This window comes from Trachemys scripta, chromosome 13 (assembly GCF_013100865.1).
Source record: "Trachemys scripta elegans isolate TJP31775 chromosome 13, CAS_Tse_1.0, whole genome shotgun sequence".
NCBI classification, from domain to species: domain Eukaryota; kingdom Metazoa; phylum Chordata; order Testudines; family Emydidae; genus Trachemys; species Trachemys scripta.
This window is the reverse complement of record NC_048310.1, coordinates 8,410,860-8,416,896: the sequence shown is the minus strand read 5'-3', so window position 1 is coordinate 8,416,896 and position 6,037 is coordinate 8,410,860. Positions and strand designations below refer to the sequence as shown.

The window sequence follows — 6,037 nt, the reverse complement described above, 5'->3', positions numbered from 1 at the left end:
CGCAGCTCCCATTGGCCTGGAGCGGCGAACCGCGGCCAGTGTGAGTCGCAATCGGCCGAACCTGCAGACGTGGCTGGTAAACAAACCGGCCCGGCCCGCCAAGGGCTTTCCCTGAACAAGTGGCAGACCAGCTTTGAGAACCACTGGTCTAGTCTACTTAGACTGAAAGCTATGTGGGGCAGGGTCTGTCTCTCATGTGTCCATGCAGATCCTAGCATAATGGGGGGGAAGGCTATTTGGAGCGTGGCCTCAATCAGTTATTTTAATAGACATAATAACTAAAGCTGTGTGATTAACTGATTTCTTGGTTTGGTGGCCAACCCCCCATCTTTGCCGCTCCTTTCCCCCCGCCCCCCAAGTTTTGGTCAACTCAAACAAATTTTTTTTTTAATATTTCAATGAAAAAGTCAGAAAGTTTTCACTTTGAGTCAAATGAAATGATTCCTTTCATTTTGGGGTGTGTCTAGCCTTCTTAAAAAGAAAATTGCCATAAAACTTGAAACAAAAAGACATTTTGAATGGAAAAATGGAAACGTTTCCTTTCAAAAATGTCAAAACAAAAAGTTTCATTTTTTTCCAGAATTTTCTTCTTCTTTTTTCAACCCAAACAATTTAGCGCAGTTCAGCCAAAATTATAAAATGTTTCAGTTGATCCAAATCTGCATTTTTCAGCCAAAAATGTTTCAGCAGCAAAATTTTGCCCAGCTCTACTTATAAAACCACTCAGGTTTCAGTCTTGCTGCTTTTCAAGATCGGCTTGAGCTGGACTCCACTGTGATCCTACACTTTCCCAAAGCCCCGGAGTACTCAGATTCAGAATTCTGATCCCCCACTAAATTTGGTACGAGTATCCTAATATGGACATGGGCCTGAACTGTAAAGACTGGATCTGCACCTAGTTCCAAACTACATTAAAGTTCAAAATGTTCAAATGTTGCTTCCAATTTGGGTCCAGCTCTTGTTATTTTCCTAGGAAGCTCTATGCTTTGAGCCTTTATGAACATGTCCCCACGCTTGGTGTGGAAGGAATGATTATGATCAAGGTTATAATGCCAACATCTGCATCACAGGGGAAAAAATAGAATTCTTGATATTGTGCCTAAATATAACTATAGAGAGGGATTTGTTATCATGAAAACTGAATTTGTACCATGTCTCTGACCCTGGAAGGTAGATGACAGCAGTCCTACGGGGTAAGTGCATTATAGAGGACTATAATCCATGTACTGACAGGATTATTCACTAGAGCAGCTGTTTGTTCTCTTTGCATCAAACGTTTGATTGGTTCTTGAACATGCATCTTGCACTATTTGACAACTGAAATGCTATGTGGTGATTGACAAATGAGGTGGTATCTGACAGATTTAAGTGCAATCTTGACATATAGTGTCAGCCTAAGAGACCCACGAATTATGAGATATAAATAGATGTTCCAAAATCTATTTGGGCTCAGAATGGCAGCACATACCATATACTTTTGCAGTTCCTATATTTTCATCTAAGCCTAAGGAAAAAAAACATTGTACCAGTTGGGTCAAATCTCTATCTTGTTCCTTGTTGTTTTTAAGCATAGATTTGTAGATGTCCAAGAGTGATCATGCTTTCAGAAGTTTATAGATAAAATGTTATAAGAAGTTATCTAGAAGAAAACTTCAGAAAAGTTATTCACCATAATTTTTAAAGTGCAGAGAAGGGGTAAGGCATTTCCAATCTGCCTTTTCAACAAGCAAATAGCTTTAGGGTTTATATAAATGGCTTGATTCTCCTTTACACTGTCAGAGCATAAATGAAGATATGTCTGCAGTTGAGAGGTGTGGATGTAGCACATATAGAGCTATCCAAGGTAGTTTAATCTAGATCAAAACTAGTGTGGGTAGGTCTACACACGCTGCAATCACACCTCCTGATTGCAGTGTAGACTTACTGTGAGAATCAGACCCGAAGCATCTACAAATACTCTCAGAACACATTTAAAATGGTTAGTAGAGAGTTGTTTTGAGAAATCAACATTAGTCGAGGACAAATAGAGATGGGTTTGAACCAAATCTATGGATCTGGACACCCTTAAGCTTTGGGGAAAATCAATATCCATGATGGGATCTGGTTTTGTTGATCCTGCTCATCTTCACTTATAATAGGAAGAACTTTAGTTCTAAGGCAACTGGGGGCAGGATGGGGTATTGGATATATTTTATTTGATTCACAAGGAAAATTTTGTTGGTTGGACATGGGGCAATATCAGAGAGAATGGTGTGCTGAAATCCACAGGTCCATCAACTGTGTCTTAGTAATTAATTTTTCATGCCAACATCCATATTGCACCCTATCCAAGAAAGGTGTGAACAGATTAGTGTGAGCTCTTCAAACAAGGAGCAGAGATGGGCACAAGGTGGATGCTTTTATTTCTGTGAAATGTGGGTTTTGGTTTTGCAAAACCACGGGTGATTTGGATCTAGATTTCATTTCTTATCTGTACCATCAAAAGTTTGGGGATATTCAGAATAATATGACCTGGTTCTTGCCCAACTCTAACAGACAGAGGTGTTAAAGCTGGAAATGAAATCACACTTCAAGCTAGTTTTATTGTGTCCTTTCCACTGTCATCCAAGTGACAGACAACTCTCACTGCCAATGTATTATCATTACTGCCAATGCACCCTGTCACCTGTGGGCAAACACTTTTCACAAAGCAATCACGCTATATCTGACCTATCAGTCCTCATCATACACAACACTTTCAAAAGGTGAGCCCGGGAGCTTAAATTCATAATTCTCTTCAACACTAAAAATCATGGACTGAACAGTGATTTATGGATTTATGGCTTATACCAACAATCTGTAGCCCACTAATGCCCTCTTTTTGTCCTACGACTGCAGAGGTGTTAATGGGCCACTCTACCTTGAATGGTCCCTTACAACATGTGCTCACTACCTATGCTAAACAATAGGTTCCACCTGGCATTTTGCTGTGACACTGAGAGTACCTTTCCCAGAGCCGGAGAAGAGCTCAGTGTGGCTCAAAAGCTTGTCTCTCTCACCAACAGAAGTTGGTCCAATAAAAGATATGACCTCACCCACATTGTCTCTCAATATCCTGGGACTGAGTTGACTGCAACTACACTGCATAATGCAGCTTAAAGCACAGTAAGACCTAAACCCTGTGTTCCTAGCAGATATAAGTGGCCGTATTTATGAGCTGGTTCACATAGCCCACGTGATGCGACATGCTGATGCAAGGCAGTAGCCAGACACTATCGTTGACTACAGTTAAAAGTCCTGACATGTAGTTCACGATGCACCCAACTGGGAGCAAAGCTGCACACTTACATTGTGGACTCACAGCTGAACTCACTTGGACGAGTCACCTGCACGACCTGAGAAAGGGTGCCAAGAAGCCCTTCACATGTACCAGCGCGTCAACAGTAAAGTGACTCAATATCCCACCGTGCAAGCCACAGCGTGTTCTGATAATGTCAGCATTGACATTACCTAACCTCTTATGACCTTGCCGGCCCTGGGAAGGGCTGAACAACAAGGCACAGGGTTGGTTGAAGCTTGACATTTACTATTATGTCCCTATTGCAGTCACAAAACAGTTTGCATTTTCTATGTACCACTCCAGTGGAACATCCAACACAACAGCAACAAAAAAAGTGGACACTTAAGAAAACGTTTGGAATAGCAGAGGCCATAAAATTTATCATAGTAGCATATTCTCAGGGCAAATGGTTCCAAGCAACAGGGAACAGAGCCAGTGATTTAAATAGGCCAGTAATAACAGCACTAAAGTCTCCTCTTTCCAAGACTAGCTTTTATCTGTTGTTATTGATCAGTTTTCATTTGTGCATGGCTGGAAAAGATGAGATGAGGGGAGAGGTCCTAATTTTGTGATCAGGACTTCCCCATAACAAACAGAGCCGGGAAATAAATACAGACATGTACCCTGATTTAGGAGTTTGTTATTTTGCTGGGAAAAAAATAACTTGGTTGAAGGAGTGGTGCATCGTTAACATTTCAATCATCTTGCACAAAATATAGGTCTAAGGGCCATGGTTCTGAGCTGGCCTTTTTTAAAAGGGTGTAACTGTAATGACTTCAGTGGTTTTACTCCTGATTTTCTCTGGTGTAAGGCAGATCAGGTCATGTATAAAGAGAGAGAGAGAGAGAGCAACTTAATCTATTTAGAAATAAAGAGCTGGATTCTCAGCTGGTGTGAACTGGCATATCTCCATTTAAGTCAATGGAGCTATGAAGACGGACACCCGCTGAGAAGCTGGCCCTACATCTCTATTACTTTACAAAAGCCAGCCAGGCTTATGGAATGGCTATATTTCTTCTTAAAAAAAAAAAAAAAAAAAAAAGCAAACCTTTCCCCAAACCTGCTATCATGCTGAGTTCAGTTCAAGCAAGAAACCCTGGGGTGTGCCCCCGCTCACCTGCCACAAAAAGCCTCCCAGTTGATTTAGTCAGCCATTTTTCTGCACTGCACTCATGGAGCATGGGTTTCAGTCTCTGGCAGTGACTCCTGCTGCTGGCTCCAACTAAAGCAAGAAGCCATGGCTCCGATTGTGTCCATGTATGCAAAGTGAGCCAGGGTGATGCTGTTAATATGACTCAGCTGAGCATATTTGGCGAGAACAGTAAGGTCAAAACACACACTGCAGAGGGGATCTCAGAGGAAGGCTGGCTGCAAGCCTGCAGTCCACCACCCTTAAAGAGGAAGCACATCTTTTGTACTTAGGCCCTGATTGGTCTCTGTTGACCAATGCTGCCAAGCTCTGACTCATCACATGACATTTCTGTTTGATGCAATGGCATCAGATAGGAAAGGAGCAGAATGTTTGTAAGATTTTATTTTCTTAAGGGACAAATTGTGCTTTTCAGGCACCGACCCTTCTTATGGCATATGGTGGGGCAGCTTGGGAAGGGACAGTCTTTCTACAAGCAGGTTGGCGCACTAGAGGACTGGGAAGTCTTTGTCATCCTACTAGTCCCAACATGTCCAGTCTACTCAAGGGCCAGCCCTAGGCCACAGACCTGTCTTCTCCTCAGCCTTTGGGGGCAAAGTCCCCTGAGCTCAGGGTCTGTGATTATGATGCTCCTTTGCACTAGAACAGTGGTTCTCAAACTGGGGACGCCGCTTGTTTAGGGAAAGCCCCTGGAGGGCTGGGCCAGTTTGTTTACCTGCCGCGTCTGCAGGTTCGGCCGATTCTGGCTCCCACTGGCCACGGTTCGCTGCTCCAGGCCAATGGGGGCTGCGGGAAGTGGCACGGGACAAGAGATTTGCTGGCCACCGCTTTCCGCAGCCCCAATTGGCCTGAAGCAGCGAACCGTGGCCAGTGGGAGCCGCGATCGTCCAAACCTGCGGACACGGCAGGTAAACAAACCGGCCCGGCCAGCCAGGGGCTTTCTCTACACAAGCGACAGCCCCAGTTTGAGAACCACTACACTAGAAGAAGTTCCTTGTGCCTCCCCCATACCCTCCCTCATGCCCTCTGCCAGTCACAATGTGGCCCTTAGTTTTAGAAAACCTAGATGCATCCAGACTAAAAGATCTAAGGTAAAGAGCCTCACGCAGACAGACAGACAGACACACACACACACACACTTGTGATAGGTAGCAAAACTCTGCCATATGGCACAATCTTTCTTAGCATGTGTTTTTACAAAGATTCTATTCTGCATGGTCCAGGCACTTTGCTTTCTTCCCAGAAAAAATAAATCAGACCAAAATCCATGAAAAATCACCCACAAGCAGGGGAGCATGCAAGCAATTTGTCTGCATTACTTACTTCTCCAGGAATACTGAGGAAGGGGAAATGGATGGCTGGAATGTGCCAGTAGTTCAAACTTTCTGACTGCTCTCTGCAGCTGTGACTTGGACCCGGAATGCTCTGGAAGCATACTACATGTGGACATGTTTAAAAAGATACTGAGATTAGGAAAACATTATTGCACTACAGGAATAACACATTTCCGCTGCCTTTACTGCCGCTAAACCTGAGAAAGCTTTTCCACCAGAATGAGGATTATGCGA

At 43.5% G+C, this 6,037-nt stretch overlaps 1 long non-coding RNA gene across 1 annotated transcript in view; it reads right to left on the bottom strand.

Annotated features, from left to right (window-relative positions):
* Positions 1-6,037, bottom strand: part of LOC117886843 — a 75,615-nt gene extending 69,578 nt beyond the window's left edge. The window contains exon 1 of the long non-coding RNA XR_004648064.1: positions 5,793-6,037. This is a non-coding gene — a long non-coding RNA (uncharacterized LOC117886843). The remainder of the gene's footprint in view (positions 1-5,792) is intronic.